Source organism: Callorhinus ursinus, unplaced genomic scaffold, assembly GCF_003265705.2.
Source record: "Callorhinus ursinus isolate GAN/ISIS: 27379988/994484 unplaced genomic scaffold, GSC_fseal_2.0 scaffold16, whole genome shotgun sequence".
In the NCBI taxonomy this organism is placed as follows: Eukaryota; Metazoa; Chordata; class Mammalia; order Carnivora; family Otariidae; genus Callorhinus; species Callorhinus ursinus.
In genome coordinates this window covers 3,353,732-3,374,925 of record NW_027397078.1, presented here as the reverse complement: position 1 = coordinate 3,374,925, position 21,194 = coordinate 3,353,732, and the positions used below count along the sequence as shown (strand labels likewise).

The 21,194-nt window shown below is 39.6% G+C and overlaps 1 protein-coding gene across 9 annotated transcripts in view; it reads left to right on the top strand.

Moving 5' to 3' along the window:
- Positions 1 to 21,194, top strand: part of JADE3 (jade family PHD finger 3) — a 142,030-nt gene that overhangs the window by 25,869 nt on the left and 94,967 nt on the right. For 7 of the 9 annotated variants that reach the window (XM_073901860.1, XM_073901864.1, XM_073901865.1 and 4 more), the window contains one exon: positions 18,694 to 18,764. The exons of the other annotated variants lie outside the window; for them this stretch is intronic. The gene's annotated coding sequence lies outside the window, so the exon portion shown is untranslated. The remainder of the gene's footprint in view (positions 1 to 18,693; positions 18,765 to 21,194) is intronic. 9 annotated transcript variants of the gene reach the window in all.

Genomic DNA, 21,194 nt, shown 5'->3' with positions numbered 1-21,194 from the left:
ACTCCATTTAGTACATTTTTATTATTATTTTTAAAAGATTTTTTATTTGAGAGAGAGCATGAGTAGGGGGGAGGGACAGGGGCAGAGGGAGAAGCAGACTCCCCACTGAGCAGGGAGCCCAAAGTGGGGCTCAATCTCAGGACCCTGAGATCATGACCTGAGCCGAAAGCAGATGCTTAACTGTCTGAACCACCCAGGCGCCCCTTAGCTGTGAATTTAATTTCCTTAATAGATATGGCATTATTTTGGATTGTCTATTTCATCTTCAATGAATTTTGGTAGTTTGTGGTTTTTGAGCAATCTGTCCCATTTAAGTTGTCTAATTTATGTGCGTAGTTATTCATCATATCTATTTATTATCCTTTCAGTGTTTGCATGGTCTATGGTGATAATCCCCTCTTTCATTCTTGATATGGCTATTCTGTCTTCTTTTCTCTCTCAATCTTGCTAGAGGTTTATCAATTTATTGATCTTTTCAAAGAACCAGCTTTTGTTTTCATTGATCTTTGTCTGTTGTTTTTCTGTTTCTCTGTTGTTTTTCAGTTTCTTTGATTTTTACTTTATCTAGATTATTTCCTAGTTCTCCTTGCTTTGGATTTATTTTGCTCTTCCTTTTCTAGTTCCCTAAGGCAGAAGTGTAGATTGTTTTTTTGAGATCTTTTTTTTCCCTAAAAGAGCATTTAATGCTATTAATTTCCTTCCAAGCACTGCTTCAGCTGTAGCCCACAAATTGGGTTATGCTGTATTTTCATTTTTCCTTAATTCAGAATATATTCTAATTTCTCTTTAAAGTTTCTCTTTGATTCATGGATTATTTAGATGTATGCTAGCTAATATCCAAGTATTTGGAAATTTTCCTCTTATTTCTGTGTTGTTGATTTCTATTTTAATTTCTTTATGGTCAGGGAGCATATTCTTTATAATTTTTTAATGTATTTTTTTAAAGATTTATTTATTTATTTATTTATTTGAGAGAGAGCATGAGAGGGGAGAGAGGGTCAGAGGGAGAAGCAGACTCCCCGCCAAGCAGGGAGCCCGATGTGGGACTCGATCCCGGGACTCCAGGATCATGACCTGAGCCGAAGGAAGTCGCTTAACCAACTGAGCCACCCAGGCGCCCTTTATAATTTTATTTTAAGATTTTATTTATTTATTTGACAGAGAGAGACACAGCGAGAGAGGAAACACAAGCAGGGAGAGTGGGAGAGGGAGAAGCAGGCTTCCCGCCGAACAGGGAGCCCGATGCGGGGCTCAATCCCAGGACCCTGCGATCATGACCTGAGCCAAAGGCAGACGCTTAACGACTGAGCCACCCAGGCGCCCCCCCCTTTTTAAAGATTTTATTTATTTATTTTATTATTTCAATTCTTTTATATTTGAGGCTTGTTTTATGACCTAGGGTATAGTCTGTCTTGTTGAAATAATATATATTCTGCTATTGTCAGGTAGAGTGTTCTTTATTATATCAGCTAATGCCACTTGGTTGATAATGATGTTCAGTTCTTATATGTTCTTGCTGATTTTCTGTCTACTGGTTCTATGTATTAGAGAGGAGTGTTGAAGCCTCCAACTATAATTGTGGATTTTTCTACTAATTTTAGGTCTGACAGTTTTTGCTTCACATATTTTGAAGCACCGTTGTTAGGTGTGTACACATTTAGGATTGTTAAGTCTTTTGGGTGACTTAATGACCTTTTAGCATTATGTCATGTCTCTCTATATCCCACTTTATCCTTATCATTTTCTTTGCTCTGGATTCTTTCTTTTGATCATTGTTTGCATTATATATCTTTTTTCATCCTTTCACTTTTCACCTACCTGTATCATTATATTTGAAGTGATTTTCTTATAGACAGTGTGTAGTTCAGTCATATTTTAAAAATCTGTTCTGACATTCTTTATCTTTTAATTGTATATTTAGACCATTACACTTAATGTAACTATTGATGTGCTTGGTTTAGGCCTACCATTTAATTACTTCTTTGTGTTAACCTCTGTTATTATTTCCTTTTTTCCACTTTCTTGCCTTCTTTTGGGTTATTTCAACATTTTTAGTGCTCCATTTTAACTTACCTACTCTGATTTTTTAGTTTATCTCTGCATATTTTTGTGGTTGCACTAGGAATTATAATACACATATTTAGCTGTGCGCAGTCTGCTTAGTATCAATACTTTATCACTTCAAGAGGAATGCAGAAACCTTACCCTTTACCTTCCACCCTTTATGTTAGAATGTTCTTATATTACATCTACACCTATTGAAAATCCCTTCACACGTTATCATTTTTGCTGTCAGTTGTCAAACATATTTTAAAGAACTAAAGAGAAGAATAGTGTATTATATTTACCCAAATATTTTCCAATTTATGTTGCTGTTCCTTTGCCCCTAATGTTCTAAATTTCTGTCTGCTATAATTTTCCAACTGTCTGAAAAACTTCCTATAGCAATTATTTTAGAGCAGATTGCTGGCTATAAATTCTCATTTCTGGAGGATAGTTTTGCTGGATATAGAATTATGTGTTGACAGTTCTTTTTTCCCCACACTTCAAACATGTGCCATTTTCTTCTGACTAAAAAAAAATCCACTGTAATGTCAAATTATTGTACCCCTATAAAAGGTAATAGGTACTCCTGTAATGTAAAGTTTTTGTCTGGCTGCTTTCAAGATTTTTTTCTTTGTCTTTTTGTTTAGCAGTTTGATTTGGATATGTCTGGACATGGATTTTTTCGGGTTTATCCTATTTGGGTTTTTTCACTGCTCAGGCTATTCAGGGTATCATAAGTAGGCTCTAGATTCCAGAATAGCCTGGAATAATAATGATAAAAGGCTTGTTTTGAAAGTATCTTTGCTTCATAGGGACCTGCACACAGTAGAAATAGAAATATTTGCTATATATCCCAGACAGAAATTAACATGAGTTTAGTAAATTATAGTTGTGGTTTAGAATTATAGTAAATTATGCAGTGTGGAAGATTGTTGTAAATGGGCTAGGATGGGGGGAATTGAGCTCCAGTAAGAACTACATTTTGTAGCTTTACATACCTAGTAAATTTCAGGTCTGTATCTTCATTTTCTAGTTCTCTTTCCACTCTAATATTTTGCTATACACTTAACAGAGTTTGCTCCTACTCCTCAAGCTGAAACTTTAACAACAAAAGTTTATGGTGAGATGTTGGTTTGAAATATCTACTTTTTAATTTTTATTTATTTATTTTTAAAAGATTTTTTTTGAGAGAGAGATAGCTAGAGAGAGAGCATGAGCGGGGGGAGAGGGAGAAGCAGGCTCCCCACTGAGCAGGGAGCCCAATGTGGGGCTCAATCCCAGGACCCTGGGATCATGACCTGAGCCTAGAGCCGTAGGCAGACGCTTAACTGACTGAGCCATCCCGGTGCCCCATGTCTATTTTTTTTAATCAGGGAAAGTCTGAAATTTTAAATTCCTTCTGGGAGGCATCAAGTCTTGGTTTGAGCAGGGATTGGTACACTATAGCCTACCAGCCAGATCTGGCCTGCTACCTATTTTCATACAGCCCACAAGCTAAAAATGGATTTTTCTGATTTTAAATGGTTGGAAAAAATTGAAAGAAGAATATTTCATGATATGTGAAAATTATATGAAGTTCACATTTCAGCATCCATAAGTGAAGTTTAATCGGAAAACAGCCCTGTCCATTTGTTTACATATTGTTTATGGTTTCTTTCGTGCTGCAGTGACAGGGTTGAATAGTTAAGCCAGAGACCGAATGGTCTGCAAAGCAAAAAAATATGTTTACTCTCTGGCCCTTTACAGAAAAAGTTTGCTAACTCCTGGTTTAGAATAATGTCTAGTGAGTTGAGTTAGAATGTCCTGTGATCTGAGCTGTGTGAAAAGGTTAGCTAGAAATCAGACTTTGCTCTTTGAATAAGCGTCTTAGATAATAGGTAGAAGAGTTATTAACTGATTACAGTACTACTCGATTAACATATATTAAATGTTTTCAGTTCTAGAGCAATATTTCACATCGTTATTGTACTTTTAAAGTTAGCTCTTCAGGAAATCCTGCCATTTGTGACAACATAGATGAACCTGGAGGGTATTATGCTAAGTGAAATAAACCAGACAGAAAAAGACAAATACTGCATGGTATATCACTTATATGATTTCTTTTTAAAAACTAATGTAATATATGGTGATTAACATAACAATAAAAAAATTTAAAAAAAAAGTTGAACTCATAGAAACAGAATAGAATAGTGGTTGCCAGGGACTGAGGAGTGGGGGCAATGGGCAGAGGTTGGTAAAAGGGTATAAACTTTGAATAAGCTCTGGGTAGGATCTAATATATAATATGATGACTGTAGTTAACAATACCGCATTACATACTTAAAGCTGCTAAGAGAGTAGAACTTAAGTGTTTTTACCACAAAAAGAAAAAAAAAGTACCTATGTAACATAATGGATGTATTAACTTGGTGGGAATCTTTTCATGATGTATATGTATATAAAATCACATTGTATACTTTATATTACAATTTTGTCAGTTGTACCTCAGTAAAGCTGAGGGAAAAAAATAAAGCAATCAATCAAATCAGCCCTTTAAATCAGGAGAAATTGATTGGAAGAAAAGCCAGAACTGTTTCTATCTAGTTATTTGAAGAAGATTTTTATTTGGAGTCACTTGACAGGCAATTAGGGGGTGGTGCTTAGGGAGGTTTTCTTGGCTAGAAGAGATAAAGGCCATTATTTAAATTTTGTTTTCCTGCTTCTGAGTTGGGCTTTTTACAAGTCTAATTACCTAGTTGACTTTCTGTAGACTTCTTTTGTAAGGCTGTTTCTCTGAGACTAGTGGGAGGAAATGGCTGATCACTTTTAAATGAAGAGGAAATCCCAACTCTAACCAGGAACCCTGACATTGCCCCTCACCCCTACCCCTATAGTTGGCCTTTCCTCTTGCCTCCAGACCTGCCTTACCAGCTGGCATCAAAAATCTATTGAGATGTCCATGGGCTGTTTCTCCCAACTGCTTCCCTCCATCTCAAATGAGCCACATTTGTACTATGTGTACACTTAAGGATGTTTTTAGGCCCAAGTTAACTTATGTTACCCATTGACATTTAAGCTTCTTAAGTGAGTCGCCCATCATAGAGTTCCTAGAAACAATCAATTTTAAATGCACAATACACATTAATTTTTTAAAATATTTTATTTATTTGACAGAGAGAGAACGTGCGAGTGCACACACGAGTGCATGAGAGAGAGAGAGAGAGAGAGAGAGAGAAACAGAGAGACAGAGAGAGAGCGCGCGCAAGCAGGAGGAATGGCAGAGGCAAAGGGAGAAGCAGACTCCCGCTGAGCAGGGAGCCTGATAAGGGGCTCCATCCCAGGACCCCAAGGTCCTGACCTGAGCTAAAGGCAGACGCTTAGCCGACTGAGCCACCCAAGTGCCCTACACGTTAATTTTTAGGGTAAAAATATTATTCTCTTGATTTGGAAATTTAGGTTTTAGGTGACAGGAAAATAATTATCTCTTTGTACTATGCATGCATACATATTTTCTATATATGTGTGTGTGTTCTATAACTATATTCACTCTTGCATCTTTTACTACCATGAAATACAGCTGTCCTAAATACTGTGGGCTATATCATCCTGGAGGTGAAACCAGAGTCTGGATAACAGTTACTCCATAGACTTTTGCTAGCTCTGTTACAGTTTTTCAGCTTCTAGGGAAGTCTTCAGATAGAGCCAGTTTATTCTGGAGGTATCTGCTGTATTTTCCTGACTAGGTATACTAGAGCTCCAAGCATCATCTACCTCCTCTTCTCTTTCCTTCTAGCACTTTTGGTGACCTCTGGGGCAGAGTCCTTGCTGGGCTGCTAGTGCTTTCAGCGCATTGAGGCTGTTCTGTGTTTGCACCACGGCCCCCAGTGTTGCTAATACCACTGACATGCCTGACTCTGCCCCTGTGGGTGACCCACTCATCCAGTACCCACTGGATGAGTTAAGGGCACTGATGTCTGTGCTGAGGCTCTTGACTCTTTGATCTTCCTTCGGTAGCTGGAGCTCCTGGGGCTGTAGGAGCTGCATGTCAGCTTATTTAGGTTTCTGTGGCAGGCCCCTCTCTGACTGGAATTCTGAACCAAGTCCTTGAAAGCTGAGCTTTTAGATAAACCTGGGTAACATGCTTCATACCCATTTTCTGAATCATTCCCTCAGACCTTGGGGGACCACTGGGTCATGTTGGTGAGCTATTGTCTTTTCTTAGAACCACCTTCTTTACTAGGAGATGCCATGTTCCCTCAAGAACCTAGATTCCTGGTAAGATAGGCTCCTCCTAGGCATGCCCTGACAGGTGAGAATCCCACTGGTGTGTGAATCACCTGCTCAAGTGGGGCCCTCTGTGGGATTATGTGCATGTGTTGATAATATGTGCCCTATGGTGCTTACATTCCTATTCCTCTGTCTCCTTGCGATTTTTTAAGCTCGTCAGCTGCTGTAGAAAGCCCAGAGCTTAATTTCTACCTTTACCTAAACTAGGCCATTAGTTTGGTTGTCTTCCTGCCCAGATACTCTGCCCACTTCAGGCCTAAGTGGTTGACCCACCTATCCAATGTTACTATTTCATAGAAGTTGACCTTCATTCTTCCCAAACCTTTATCTACTTTTGTATCCTATACCAAGGATTGTTATCCTCCTTTTTCTAGTTTCTTGAGGTGGTAGGAGCTTAGATTATTGATTTGAGACTCTTCTAACATAAGCATTTAGTGCTATAAATTTCCCTCTCAGTACTGCTTTAGCTCTGCCTCACAAATTTGGGTATGCTGTGGTATCTTCACTTTTACTCAGTTCAGTGTGTTTTAAAAATTTTCCTTGAGACCTCCTCTTTGACCCAAAGGGCTTATTTAGAAGTACATAAAAATGTGTATGCACCAAATGTGTGGAGATTTTCCTATTATCTTCTATTGATTTCTCCTTTGATCCCATTGTGGTCAGGGGATGCACTCCATATGATATCAATCCTATTAAATTTAAGTTTGTTTCATGGCCCAAGCTATAGTCTGTTTTTGTATATTTTTGTGGGTGCTTAAAAAGAGTGTAGTCTGCTGTTGTGCAATGTTCTACAAGTGTCAATTAAATCCTGTTGGTTGTGTTTGTTGAGTTCCTTATCCTTGCTGATTTTGTCTATTGGTTCTATCACTTGTTGAGAAAAGAACATCGAAGTCTCCAATTATAACTGTGGATTTGTCTATTTTTTCCTTTCAGTTCAATCAGTTTTTGCTTCACATATTTTGCAGCTGTTTGGTTTTGCTTTTTTGTTTTTTGGTGCATACACATTTCGGATTGCTATTTCTTGGTAGATTGGCCTTTCTATCATTATTTAATGTTCTCCATCTGTGGAAATTTCCTTTTTATTGTTACTAATATAGCCAGTCCTGCTTTCTTTTGAGTACTGTTTGCACCTTATTTTTTCTCCATTTTTTTACTTCCAACCTACTTAATTCCTTATATTTGAAGTGACTTGTGGTAGATAGCACAAAGATGGATCATTTTCTTTAACCCACTCTGCCAGTCTCTGCCTTTTGATTGGTTTATTTAAACCATTTACATTTGCTGGTCCTTCAGAGATCAATAAAATGTCTGTCCATAGAATACATTTTCTGGAATTTTGTCTGATTTATTCATGAGTGACTCTTCGAGTACATTATATAAGAGAAGGCTTACTAGATGAGTAAGATGACCTGAGGCCTAACCTTCCTTTGCTGTATAGCAGTTCTGTGACTTTGGGCAAATGATACTACCCAGTTCCGTTAACAGATGCTCACTGAGCTGTTGGGCATCAAATACTGGGCTAGGTACAGGACATACAAAGAGAAGACCTGACACACTCCTTGCCTTCCGTGGGAGGTGTGTACAAATAATCAGGTAATTACAGGGGGTAAATACTATGGTAGAGGTTAGTAGGGGCATTTTATACAGCTTGGGAGTAGGAGAGAAGGTTAAGTAAGGCTTCTGGTAAGAGATGATGGCTGTGCTGAATTTTAAGTGACCAACAGAGATCAACCAGGTAAAAGGGAGCAGAGGAAGAAAATTTTGAACATTTCTGCATTTTTGTTTCCCTGTGTTTAAGGAGAGATTGGCAGTCCAATCAAGACAAAAATCCAGCCCCCACTCCAGACACACTTATTTAATATTGTGTAATCTAGATGTCCTCAGGCCTTGGTATCCTATGGGCTTATTGATATCCAAAGTGCATGGTTCTTGGTTCCACTGGCTCCTGCTTGACTTTTCAGCCTCCAGCCAACTGTTCATGGTTAGGTCCGTAAGTCATCATGGGGTATCTCACGTGTCTTCATAAGTCAGTATCGATTATAATCCCCCTTCTCCTGTGCAAACTACTTAGGGTAGGCAGTAGTGAAGGGGGTAGAATCAATCATAGGCTCCAAAAGACTATTGTGGGACACCTGGGTGGCTCAGTCGGTTAAGCGTCTGCCTTCAGCTCAGGTCATGGTCCCAGGGTCCTGGAATCCAGTCCCGCATCGGGCTCCCTGCTCAGCGGGGAGCCTACTTCTCCCTCTACCTGTTGCTCCCCCTGCTTGTGCACGCGTGCACTCTCTGACAAATAAATAAATAAATAAAATCTTTTTTAAAAAACTATTAAATTTACACTTGATTTTTGTTACATTTCTAATTCCTATATTCACCTTAATGGTGTCTTTTGCATGTCAGTAAGCTTTATATTTGTTTCTTTCTTCCTCAAACCATGTTTGTATTTATTAGTAAGGATTAAGTAAATTTTTATCTTTTTTTTAAGATTTTATTTATTTATTTGGGGCACCTGGGTGGCTCAGTTGGTTGAGCAACTGCCTTCAGCTCAAGTCATGATCTCAGAGTCCTGGGATCGAGCCCCACGTCCGGCTCCCTGTTTCTCCCTCTCCCACCGCCCCCCCCGATTGTGTTCTCACTGTGTCTCTGTCAAATAAATAAATAAAAAACCTGCTCAGTGGGAAGCCTGAGCAGGGAGCCCGATGCGGAGCTCAATCCCAGGACCCTGAGATCATGACCTGAGCTGAAGGCAGGCGCTTAATGACTGAGCCATCCAGGCGCCCCTAAATAAATGTTTAAAAAGGTCTTTTAACCATCCTAATCATTCATACTCATTTTTTGAGAACTCCTTTTCCATTGTCTATAGTTTTTCTAATAATTGGATAGATATGTGGATGTATGGAATACAAGAGCTACTGGGTAACCTCATGGTATTCACCAGTGGCCATGCCTTTTAGAAGAGTGTCTGGCTTGGGAAAACATGAAGAATGATAAAGAGTTGGAAAGCAAGACTTCAGAATGGCGGGTAAAAGATTATGATCACTAACTCTGCAAAAGAAAAGATTACGAGGGTGCCCTTTCAGTACTTAGGACGTTTTAAACAAAATTTGGTAGTGGCTATAATCATAATTTATAATTATGAGTAGTAAAATAATATAAGGACTGTATTTGTGTGATGGGTTTAGGAAAAGGTGGAAGTGTTTCTAGCAATTGTTGAAATGAATCCCAAAGGGATGTAATAGAATTTTCTAGCCAGGTCTGAAAGAAAAATTCCATAGTCTCCCTTTTGAGGGTTCAGGTAAATGCAGAGGACTGAAGGGGCAGTGGGCAGGATTGGGGAGGGAGTGTTCTTACATCATTACCCAGTTCTCCCATGGAAGTAGCATGATGTAGTAGGGCGATATGCTGTGGGAATCAGTCCATCGGTTCAAATACCAGCTCCCTGATCTCTCACTGAGGCTTTTTTGTATAAATGGATAATAAGTGAATAGGTATGACTAAATGAATTAAAGTATGTGAAGCATCTACCACAACAAAGGGTGCCCCCATGAGTATAGTTCCCCATGCCTCTCTTTTTAGTCTTTTCCTAGCTTGGCTCCCCAAACTCACTGTTCACCAGTCTTTCATACCACTCTGTAGTCTAATATACAGAATTACTTGCAGGAATTTCTATCTGTTGGTTCGTTCTGTTTTGTTAGGTATGTTGTGCCTTTCCATGCCATCATGTGTGTTACGCCTTTCACCTTGGAGGATTTACCTTAGTCCAGGGTTGACCTTCCCCTTGGGGTACTCCAAAACCCAATCTTGTTCATACTGAGGATGGACCTCTACTTAAGGAGGGACTTGAGGTCACCTAGCTCTTGAGATCTGATCTGTATAGGCCAAGATAGCAATTTATTGATATATAGTGAAAATTCAACTGATTGCATTTTCGGGTGATGTAGCCACCTCACACCAGATTGCAAGAGTTGGTTGTATATACCACTCTCAAATTCCATAGCTAGTGACATCCCCTTAAAAGCTTGAAATTCACTATGGTGGGACTATCTACATCACAGAAATCAGTAAACTACAAATCACAGCACCCGCCCCCCGCCTGGTGTTAAGCATTTATCACTATACTACTGATAACTATCTCTGTCTCTTTGGGTGAGTTGTGTGGGAGGCCAAGTCATCTTCTCAAGTGTGGACTTGGGTCAGGGACTTTAGTGATGTGATTCTCATGTTTGATGTCATTAGCATGAGAGCACCTTTTGGTCCTTTTCTGAAAACTGTGGTATTCCTGCCCCTTAGCCAAGAGGGGTGGGTACTTGGACATGAGCTCCATCTCCTTCTGGACCATGCTTGGATAGGAACTTCTGATTGTGGGACTCTCCTTTTTTCGATCCTTCAGGCTAATCCGCCTTTTATTCTCACAGTCCATCCTAAGTAGAATATCAAATAAAATTGTTTGTTTTTATTAAATTGTAATCATATTCCAACCCTGCTTCCCCAAAATAAAGTCAAAGTCGCTTCTTTTTTGCATCCATGCAACTCCCAGATTAGTTTGTTTGGAGTTTTGGGTGTTGATGAGCTTTTTTGTTCTCCTGTCCAGGCAGTGTCAGGGATTGTGCCTGTGGGTGTCCACTTCCAAATGTGGGTTTTAGCTACTTTTTTTTCTCAGAGCAAACATGCATTTTGCTCAGCTCTAAGATCTCAGGAAGTACCATGCTGTTTGATTGGTACACATCCTGATAATGTATCACTTCCGACATGAAACCTCCATGACCTCTCTGGACAGATTTAGTCACTATGCTTCCATGCCCCTAGGAAATTTGGAGCCTTCCCTTCTTCTTTTCTTATGAAACTTGTCACCCTGGGTTGTGGTGATTTGTTTTCCTCTCCTCCTTCTCCATCCACCAGGGCCCTCAGTTACCTCAAAATTACAGACCTTGCAGTTATCTGTCCCTGTATCTGCAGTACCAAGTGTGGTATCAGCCTATAGTATCCTGTATATAAATTTGGAGTGTGTATAAATTAACAAGTAACATTCTGTGAAATTAAAGGTAATGTAAAAGTTCAGTTAGCCTGTGGGAGTTTTTAAGATTAACATCCCGAAATCCACATTTTATACCGTGGTTAAGAATCAATTCCTGGACAGCCTTTTTGCTCCCTTTATAATATTTTGCAGCTCTGATAATTGCTAAAGGATCTCAAAATGCCTTTGGAAAGATTTCCTATACAGGAAGGAGCACATAAAGGAATGTCAGTCTGGGTCTGTAGCTTTGTCCTGGAATTATGTGGGCAAATGAACTAATCCTTCTATTTAAAAGATGGTTTCCCCTCTCTGGATAGACAAGGTCCAGCTTCTTTGATGCTGACTCATAAAGTCCTGCCTGTGTAAAGAAAGGATGCCTGTGTTCTCCCTGTAGTTATTTTGTGGGCTCTCTTTTTTCACTACAGTTTTGACTTTACGTGATCCCATCACTGGCAGTGAAGATTCAGGTTAAGTACCAAGTATTATTGATAGTTCAGCAGACAAGAATGCAAAGAGTAAGGGAAGTGTACATGCTAAAGAAGGATAAAGGGGGTAGTGGTGGTGGTAGTGAACAAAGAGAGGAAAACTTAAGTATCCATGCATATAGCATAAGGGACAGAATCTAAAGGAAAAAGTGAACAAGTCATAAGTGTACAACTCTATTGATAATTTCAAAGGGAACATACCCATTTAACCAGTGCCCAGGCCAAAAGAACATTACCAGCACCACGGAGGTCCATTTCCTGCTTCCTGGCAATGACTACCCCTTCCTTATACCCTGAGGTTACCAATTTACCATTATCCTTAATTCTATCTCTATAGGTTAATCCTATTTTGACACTTTGCATAGGTGAAGAATATATATACACATGTATATATATACATATGCATACATACATACACATATATATATCTCACAGTTTAAAAAATTCTGTTATACTGTGATGAACATATCAGGGTTGTTTCCAGTTTGGGGCTACTACGTATAGTACTCATCTGAACGTTCTTGCACATCTTTTGAGGAACAAATGTGTGCATTTCTGTTAGTTATATAACTAAGAGCAGAGTCATAAGGTACGCATATGTTGAGCCCCAGTAAATGTTGTCAAACAGCTTTCCAAAGCATTTAAACTAATTTACAGTCTCACCAGCAGTATACAGGAGGTACCACTTGGCCACATCTTTGTCAACACTTGCATTGTTGAGGTTTTGAATTTTAGCCATACTAATGGATACTAGTGATATTTTATTGCGATATTTTATTGTGACTTCTTTTTTATTGAAGTATAATTTACATACAGTAAAATGAAAAGATTTTAAGAGTAGAATTTGAGTTTTGACAAGTGTATATACCTATGTAACCCCCACCCCAGTGAAGATCTAGATGATTTCTGTCACCCCAGAAAATACCATCATGTTTCTTTTCAGGCAGTATTCTCCAACCAGAAGCAACCACTATTCAGATTTTTATCACCATAGATTAGTTTTACCTGTTATTGAACTTCATGTAAATAAAATTATACAGTATGTATTCTTGTGTCTGGATTGTTTTTGGCTTTCTTCTGTTCAACATAATGTTTTTGAGATTCAACCATGATGTCTTATGTATCAGTAGTCCCTCCTGCCTTATTGCTGAGTATTTCATTATATGAATGTACCAGAATTTGTTTATCTGTTCTGTTGATGAACATTTTGGGTTTTTTTGCAAGTCTTATTTTGGTTTTAATTTTATTTCCCCTGATAACTAATACTGTTGAACATCCTTTCATGTTTATTTCTGTTTGAATATCCTCTTGTAAAGAGCCTGTTCAAGATTTTTGCCATTTTTCTGTTGAGTTGTCTGTTTTCTGATTAATTTATTGGAGTTCTTTATACAGGGTATGAATCCATTCTAGTCTGAGAGAGTCTTTTCACTCTCTTAAGAGTATCCTTTCAACACAAAAACCTGTACAGGAATACTCACAGCAGCTTTATTTGTAATAACCCCAAACTGGAAACAACCCAAATGTCTTTCAGTGGGTGAATGGTTAAACACACTGTGGTACATGCATGTAATGGAATAAAAAGAATGAACTACTGATACATGGAACAACTTGGATGGATCTCAGGAGCATTATGCTGAATTAAAAAAAGCCAGTCTCAAAAGTTTTTATACTGTATGATTTCATTTATATAACATTCTTAGAATGACAACTTTATTAACGTACAGTTTACATGCCACAAAATTCGCATGTTTAAATATACAACTCAATGCTTTTTAGAAAATTTACCAAGTTCTCTAACCATCTCCATAATCAAGTTTTAGAGTGTTTCCATCACTCCAGTAAAATTCTTTGTGCCCATTTGCCATTACTCGTCTCCCTCCCCCCAGCCCTAGGCAACCACTAATCCACTTTTTGTCTCCATAGATTTGCCTTTTGTGCATACTTCGGATAAATAAAATCATATGCTATATGGTCTTTTGTGTCTGGCTTTCAGGTAGCATGATGTTTTTGAGGTTCATCCATGGTTGTGCCATGTATTGATAATCCATTCCTTCTTATTGTTGCATATTACATTACATGTATACACTACATTATGATTATCTGTTCCCTGTGGATGGACATTTGGGGTGTTTCTAGTTTTGGGTTCTCATGAATAATGCTGCTGTGAACATTCATGTACATGTCCTTATGTTAGACATATTTTCATTTATCTTGGGTAGATTCCTAGGAGTAGAATTGCTGGATTGTATGGTAAATTTCTGCTTAACTTTATAAAGAAACTGCCCAACTATTTTCCAAGGTAGCCGAATCATTTTATAGTCCCACCAGCAATTCCTGGAGAATATTCCATATACACCTGAAAAAGCATATATATGTTGCTCATCTTGGTAGGAGTGTTTTGTAAATGCTAGCTTAGCTCAATTTTTTGATAGTATTTTGTAAGTGTTCTATATTCTTGCTGATTTTCTTTCTAGTTGTTCTGTTATCAAGAGTGTGTGTTGAACTCTCGGTTAGTGTTGAATTATCCATTTCCTCAGTTCTTCGTCTTTAGTTTTCAGCAGTTTGATTATGTGTCTGCTTGTGGATTTCTTTGTATTTGTTATGTTTAGTGCTCTCAGTTTCTTGGCAATTCTTAGCTATTTTTTCTTCAAATATTTTTTGGCATTATTCTCTTTTTCTCCTCTATATTGGATTCCAGTTACACAAATGTTAGATCCTTTATTGTTATCCTACAGGTCCCTGAGGCCTTGTTCCCCCCACCACCATCTTTTTTTCTTTCTATTATTTAGATTGGCTAGTTTGTTTACCTATTTCAAGTTCACTGCCTCCTCCATTCTGCTATTGTGATCTCCTAGTGAATTTTTTATTTTGGTTATTTTATGTTTCAATTCTAAAGTTTCTATTTGACTATCCTTTACGTCTTCTCTTTACTTTGCCAGTATTTTGTATTTTAACTTTCTTTCAAGAGTGTTCAAGTTTGGCAGTTTCTTACTTAAGGATTTTTTATAATAGCTGCTTTAACATACTTGTTAGATAATTTCAACATTTGTGTCCTCTCATTGTTGGCATCTGTTGATTGTCTTTTCCCGTGTGAATTGGCATTTTTGTGGTTCTTTGTATAGCAAGTAATTTGGAGTTTTATCCTGGACATTTTGAATATTATGTTATTAGACTGTGGATATTATTTCAGTCCAGTGGAGGATGTTGATATATTTGTTTTAGCAGTCAGTTTACCTGGTTAGGTTCAGAGTGCAAGTTCCAACTCACTCTCTGTGGACTGTAGCTCCAATGTTAGTATTCAGGTCCTTTGCAGTGCTATTCAGATCTGTCCCATGTGTGACACCCATTGGTCAATCTGGGACCTGAGTGTTCCTCTGTTAGCTCAGTTCTCAAAGCCTTTGACATGATAATTAGGGATCAAGCCCACATATGTGTGGGTGGGGGGTGATCCGAGTTGCTCATAAGCAGCTTTATGGGTTTGCTTTCCTGAGCTCTTCTCTCTTTGTTATTTTCATGGTACTTTCTGGTTTCCTAGAGCTTTCCTTTTCAGTCCTCCGGTCAGAAACCACCTGCCTTCATGATGCACTGCCCCTGGAGCACAAGGGGCAGGGAGACAGAGAAAGAGAGAAAGTAAGATAAAACAATGGGATTTGGTTTTGCCCTTTTGGAGCTATAACTCCACCAAATGGAATGTAAGTTTCCTTTCCCTTCAGAGTTTTAAGTCCTACAGTCTTCTTTTGCCAGTTAATTTCATTGCTGCAGCTTCCACCATGGGATTTTCTGGGCATGGAGAAGGGAGGAAAAGGATAGAAAAACCCAGGGGATTTCCCTCTAGTTTCTCTGAGTTATAGTAGTTCCTGTTTCCATAAAAAGCACCTGAGCCAGAACATGGTGCTCTAACCACAGTGTTCACTAACTTTCAGGTTTTGTTGTGTTGGGCTCAGGCCAGAGAATACTGGAGGTAAAAAGGTGGTAAAGTCATCACCAGTTCAGTTGTACTTGACATTCTGGTATTCTTCCCTGGTCTACCTGCTGATAGGTGCTTTAAAGAGTTCTCTAATAGCTGCCACATTCTGTACAAATTTTATAGTTGCCTTCAGTAGAAGATTGGGTATGTTTAGTCCATCTTACCTGGAACCAGAAGTCTTAACTGATATTTTAAGTGATGTTTGGGATTAGTTCCCTTCTTCTTCCCCGAAGTATTGATATATATGTCTGAAATAACAGTTTTACAGATGCAGCTTTTGGTGTCGTTAAGTGGGCAAGTTTCTAAGGGTAAGCAGAGGAGCTGCATCAATGGGCAGAATACATAAGGACCTTCTGAAAAACAAAGCCACTTTTCTGAAGGCATATGTGGTAATCTGACCCGGAAGCACAGTCCTTTGTCCTCATGCAGCATATCATTGACCTCGTTGTTTTCCTTGGCCCTGCCTCTCTGTCACATTCTCTTACTTCTGTCCTGCTGTTTTCCAGTCACCTTTGCCCCCAGGACTTCATTCATCAAGCCCTTTCTCCTCCTTACTCCCCTGTTTGTCTCTGGTTTCCCCCACACTCCTTCCTAACAGTGCAGTCTTGCATTTTATCACCAGACACTGTCTTCCAAGGATAAATACACTTCCCTGTGATATCTTAGGATGTAAGTGCTTGCACTTGACGGATGGAGAAGCTAGGCTGGGGAGGTGGGGGGTGAATAATCAGCTTTTGCTCGTAGATTAGGGCCAGACCTGAGTCTCTGCAAGGCATTGAGGTGGTCTAGCCAGCTGCTTTTCCAGCATATTAGGGATTTTTCTTTGTACAGTATTTCTGGGGGTGGTGGGGCCAGGTCACATGAAGCTCCAGCACAGCCAGGAATATGGGTCTAGAAAGAAGGTAGTATTCAAATCACACTAACCTCATTAACTTGGGAATATATCAGAGCCTTTTGAGCTGTGTTTTGGTTTGGTTCGGTTTGGTTTGGTTGTTAATCTTGAAATTTAATAGGAAGAAACTACTAAATAACAGTTACTTTTATGCAAGTATTTCCCCTTGTTAGTTATGTGGTACAAAATCACTGCAGGTAGGAAATCCTAAATAGGCAAAAATACGTGGACAAAAAGCACATGTTTTTAAGTTGCAGCATGCTTTTAATATTTTTATGGTGGAAATACATTCCTTAAAAACCATAATGGGCTTCTCAGGTGTCTATTCAGATCCATCAGTTTCCAGGCATGTAAAGGCTGCTCAACTCATAACCTTCTGGGCATATATTTCCTACGTACAGATAAAAACTTGTTGGTACAAAAGATACAGTACCTTTTGGAAAGAAAATCCTCAGGTACAGCGTGTCTCATTTATTACCACTGAAATTTCTTATCTTCTTGGCCTTGGAGCAGGGCAGCCACAGGGAGCTGCCTGAGTTTTGACCCCACCATTTTTATGCTGGACTGACCCAACTCACACAAGGACAGGTCAAGGATACTCGTTTTCTACTGCTGAGACTTTTTCTTTTTCTTTTGGCAGCAGCCAAAGCAACTAGTTAGAAAGAAAACACACTCATTATTCTTACACTTTGATTTTACCAACTAATATTCATTTCAGTGGAATGTTTCTGTGGGGATCTTTTTAGCTGTGGGAGCAGTTTGACTTTGGTACTGGGAGAACAACTGATAAGCCACAGAAGCAGTGATTAAATAGGCTACAGTTCTACAAATAGTACTGATTTAATTATGTGCATAAGGTTGACCAGGCATGAGTTTTATTTTTTTTATTTTTTTTAAAGATTTTATTTATCTATTTGACAGAGAGAGACACAGCGAGACAGGGAACAGAAGCAGGGGAAGTGGGAGAGAGGGAGAAGCAGGCTTCCCGCCAAGCAGGGAGCCCGATGCGGGGCTCGATCCCAGGACACTGGGATCATGACCTGAGCCAAAGGCAGACGCTTAATGACTGAGCCACCCAGGCGCCCCAGGCATGAGTTTTAAAGCTAGCTTTATTCAAGGCCAGAATAATTTTTGTAACCCCCTGCCTATATTAATTTTCAGGCCCAATTAAATGAATTATTCCGTACTGATTGTGAAATATTCCCGGGTAGCACCATTAAAAGCTTTACCAAATTCAGATTGTTGCATTATTTTTTAAAGCTTGTCTTGGGATAATTGTGCTACACTTCCCAGAGCCTCTGAGCTCTTAATTGAGAGGTTCTGGTCCAAGGTTGATGGAATCTGAGAATTGGAAGGACCTTGGATATCACAAATCCAGATACCTTCCCAGTGTAGCAATCCTCTTCACAATATTCTATCAAACAAGCAGTTGTCTGACTCTTGATCACTTTTTCCCCCCAAATAATACATATTTTTCCTCCACACATTCTTGAAGCTACTCACTCATCTTTCCGTGATAGGTCATTCTTTATTCCCAAGCCAAGATCTGCCTTCTGGGAACTCTCACCATTGTGCCCAGCTCTCCCCTTCATTACCACACAGAGCAGATTTCCTTTGTCCAAAACAGTTAAAGTCATCTATTTTCCTACTTGCCATTCCCCTGTCTTCTCAGGCTAAAAAATTCCTGGTTCTTTCAATAGCTTTTTTTTTTAAAGATTTTATTTATTTATTTGACAAAGAAAGACACAGCGAGAGCAGGAACACAAGCAGGGGGAGTGGGAGAGGGAGAAGCAGGCTTCCCACTGAGCAGGGAGCCCGATGCAGGGCTCGATCCCAGGACCCCGGGATCATGACCTGAGCCAAAGGCAGACACTTAACAGCTGAGCCACCCAGGTGCCCCTCAACAGCTTCTTATTTCAAGGATTTTAACACAATGGAAAAATTCATACATTAATATAATGAACACTCAACTGTCCACCAGCCAGAATTTCAACAATTAAGATTTTGTCATATTTTTTCTTTACAGAAATGATTATTTCCCTTTGATCACTTCTTCCAGTGTCATCTTCCTCCCTCCTCCGTTTCATGCATCTATAGGTATGTATACACAACGTATAGATTTGTTTTGGATCTCTGTTTGAACTTACATAAATGGTGGTATTATGAATGTGTCTGTATTTTGTCCACACAGTAAAATGTCTTAGACCTTTTCATATATTTTGTATTAATCTTTCCATACTGTATATTGTATTAGTCATTATATATAACATATAATATTTTTGGCTGTCTGCCTTCTGGGCATATGGTAGGATTGTAGTTCCTGCCCCTTTGGAAATTAGGTGTGGCCATGTGAAGAGTTTTTAAAATTGCAGTGGCTCTACATACATTCTAGTTAAATTTCAGCCTGTTTTTTTTCTTATCATAATAGCTTTTGAATTCTCCCCTTTCCTCTGATAACTGACTTAGGAGGGGTAACATTCATCAGAGGTCAGACCCCTCCTAGGTCAGTAACCTAGTAGGTTCATCTATGTTACTGATCAGAGTTTTGATCAGAACAGGGCCAAGGACGTAGCTGTGTCCCCCCACAAGACACCTTTCAGGTTTACCTGTCTGCAGCTTCAATTCTTCATCTTATCAACTGGACAATCCTGATGGTTTTTGTCAGCTACCTCCACATATACTGCACTTACAAAGATTTATCTCAATAAATGAATCAAGTGACTAGAACAGAAAGGAGTCTAGGGTGAGTTTAGTGTGTCCTGATTTTGAAGAACCCATGCTAGCTGCTAGTGACTATTTCTTATCCAGCCAATGCTTCATTAATTTGGTCTAGAATTGAGTTTGGAGTGCGATTCACACTTTTTATTTGTAATGATTATATTCCACGCCTTTGAAAATAAGGGAGATTTTTGTCTCTGTCCAGTCTGTTGGGAGGTCTGGATTCTGTGAGTTTTCATAGATGAGAGGAAGTGATTCTGCTGTCATAGGTGCAAATCGTTTTTTAGCCCTGTGGTGAGGAACAGGGTGGTCTTTAGGATTATGACTCGCCAGGATGCCTGTGCTCTACTCCCCAGCCAGAGTGCCTTCTCCTTCCACCAGAACCAAGCCTGTGCATAGTTTAAGGAACGATGAGGATTCCTCAGGCCAGTTAGCTTAGGTCATTACAAGTTAGGCTTGCTGATGGTCTTTCTGTTGTTCTTTGGGACCAACTACATGTCTAATTCCAGTTACTATTTTTGTATTAGGATTCTTAGTTCCATGTGTCAGAATCCCAACTCAACAAGAAACAAAAAGAAAGTTTACTGGTAAATGAATAGCATATGGACTGCCGCTTGTAGGTATGGCTGTATGCTCGTCGCAGCCCTGAATCTCCTCCTCTCAGCTTTGCTTTCCTCTGAGTTAGTTTCACTCCCAGACAGGCTGTCTGCAGCAGGTGCAGTGCCTCTTTCCCAATACTGTCAAAACCCTTGGATGACATGTTGATATAGCCTGGGTCCTGTGCCTTAGACCCAGAAGGTGTGTATTTGTTAGGGAGGGAGGGACAGAGTTGCCCTCACCCAGACCACATGGACTGAGCGTGAACCCTCATTCATACTTTCGTACATTTGCTGAATGCCCACTATGTGATAGGTACCATGTTAGGCTCAGAGGTTATCACTGTGAATAACACAGACATAGTCTCTGCCTTCTTGAAGTGTGTAAGTGTAAAAAAAAATGGATTTTAATGTGCTCACAGTGATAGAGGGGAAGTTCCTGGTGCTGGAAAGCAAATGACAGGGGTTCTGATATACTCTGAGCAGGTGAGGAAAGGCTGCCCTGAGGAGTGTTGTTTGGACTGAAATCTGACATTAGTAGGAATTAGATGTTGAAGTAGGTAGGGTGATGATGAACAATGGGTGGGTAAGGGGGTGAACAGTATGTGCAGAGCCTTGGAAATAGAAGGAGGAAGCATATTCCAGGCACTGAAATGAGGCCAGAATGGCTGGATCACAGAGAGTGAAGGGGCAGAGAGGCATAGGTGGGGCTGGAGAAGTAGGTTGGCACCACCTCTAGCAAGGCCACATGCCTTGCAAGAGCTTTGGAAGCCATGCAAAGTTTAAGCAGGAATCAAAGTGATCAATAGCCCTGGTCCATGTGGGTCACTCATTTCCTGAGATATAGCTTAGTCTAGTGAATTTAACTAGCCAAGATCACCCACCTGGTTGGGATTTAAATCTAGACATGCCACAACATCTGTCATGTGTCCAGACCTGGCTCAGGCATCGCTTCTCCCAAGAAGCAGTCCTCATTGCCCCTTCCTTTTTGCCACTGGGAGAAGGTCAGTGTTTCTCCGGAGAAAATTCCTGTTCCACTTAGTATCTTGCTCAGAGAACTCTCATGATTTTGTTTCCCCCATCCACGTCTGGACAGGATTTGTTGGTGCCTGCCCAGGCTAATGATTGGCATCTGTGCAAAAAAATTCTCATAGCAGACCTGACTTTGAAAGGCCTGCTTACAGGGTTGTCCCTTGGTGGGCATCTGGGAACT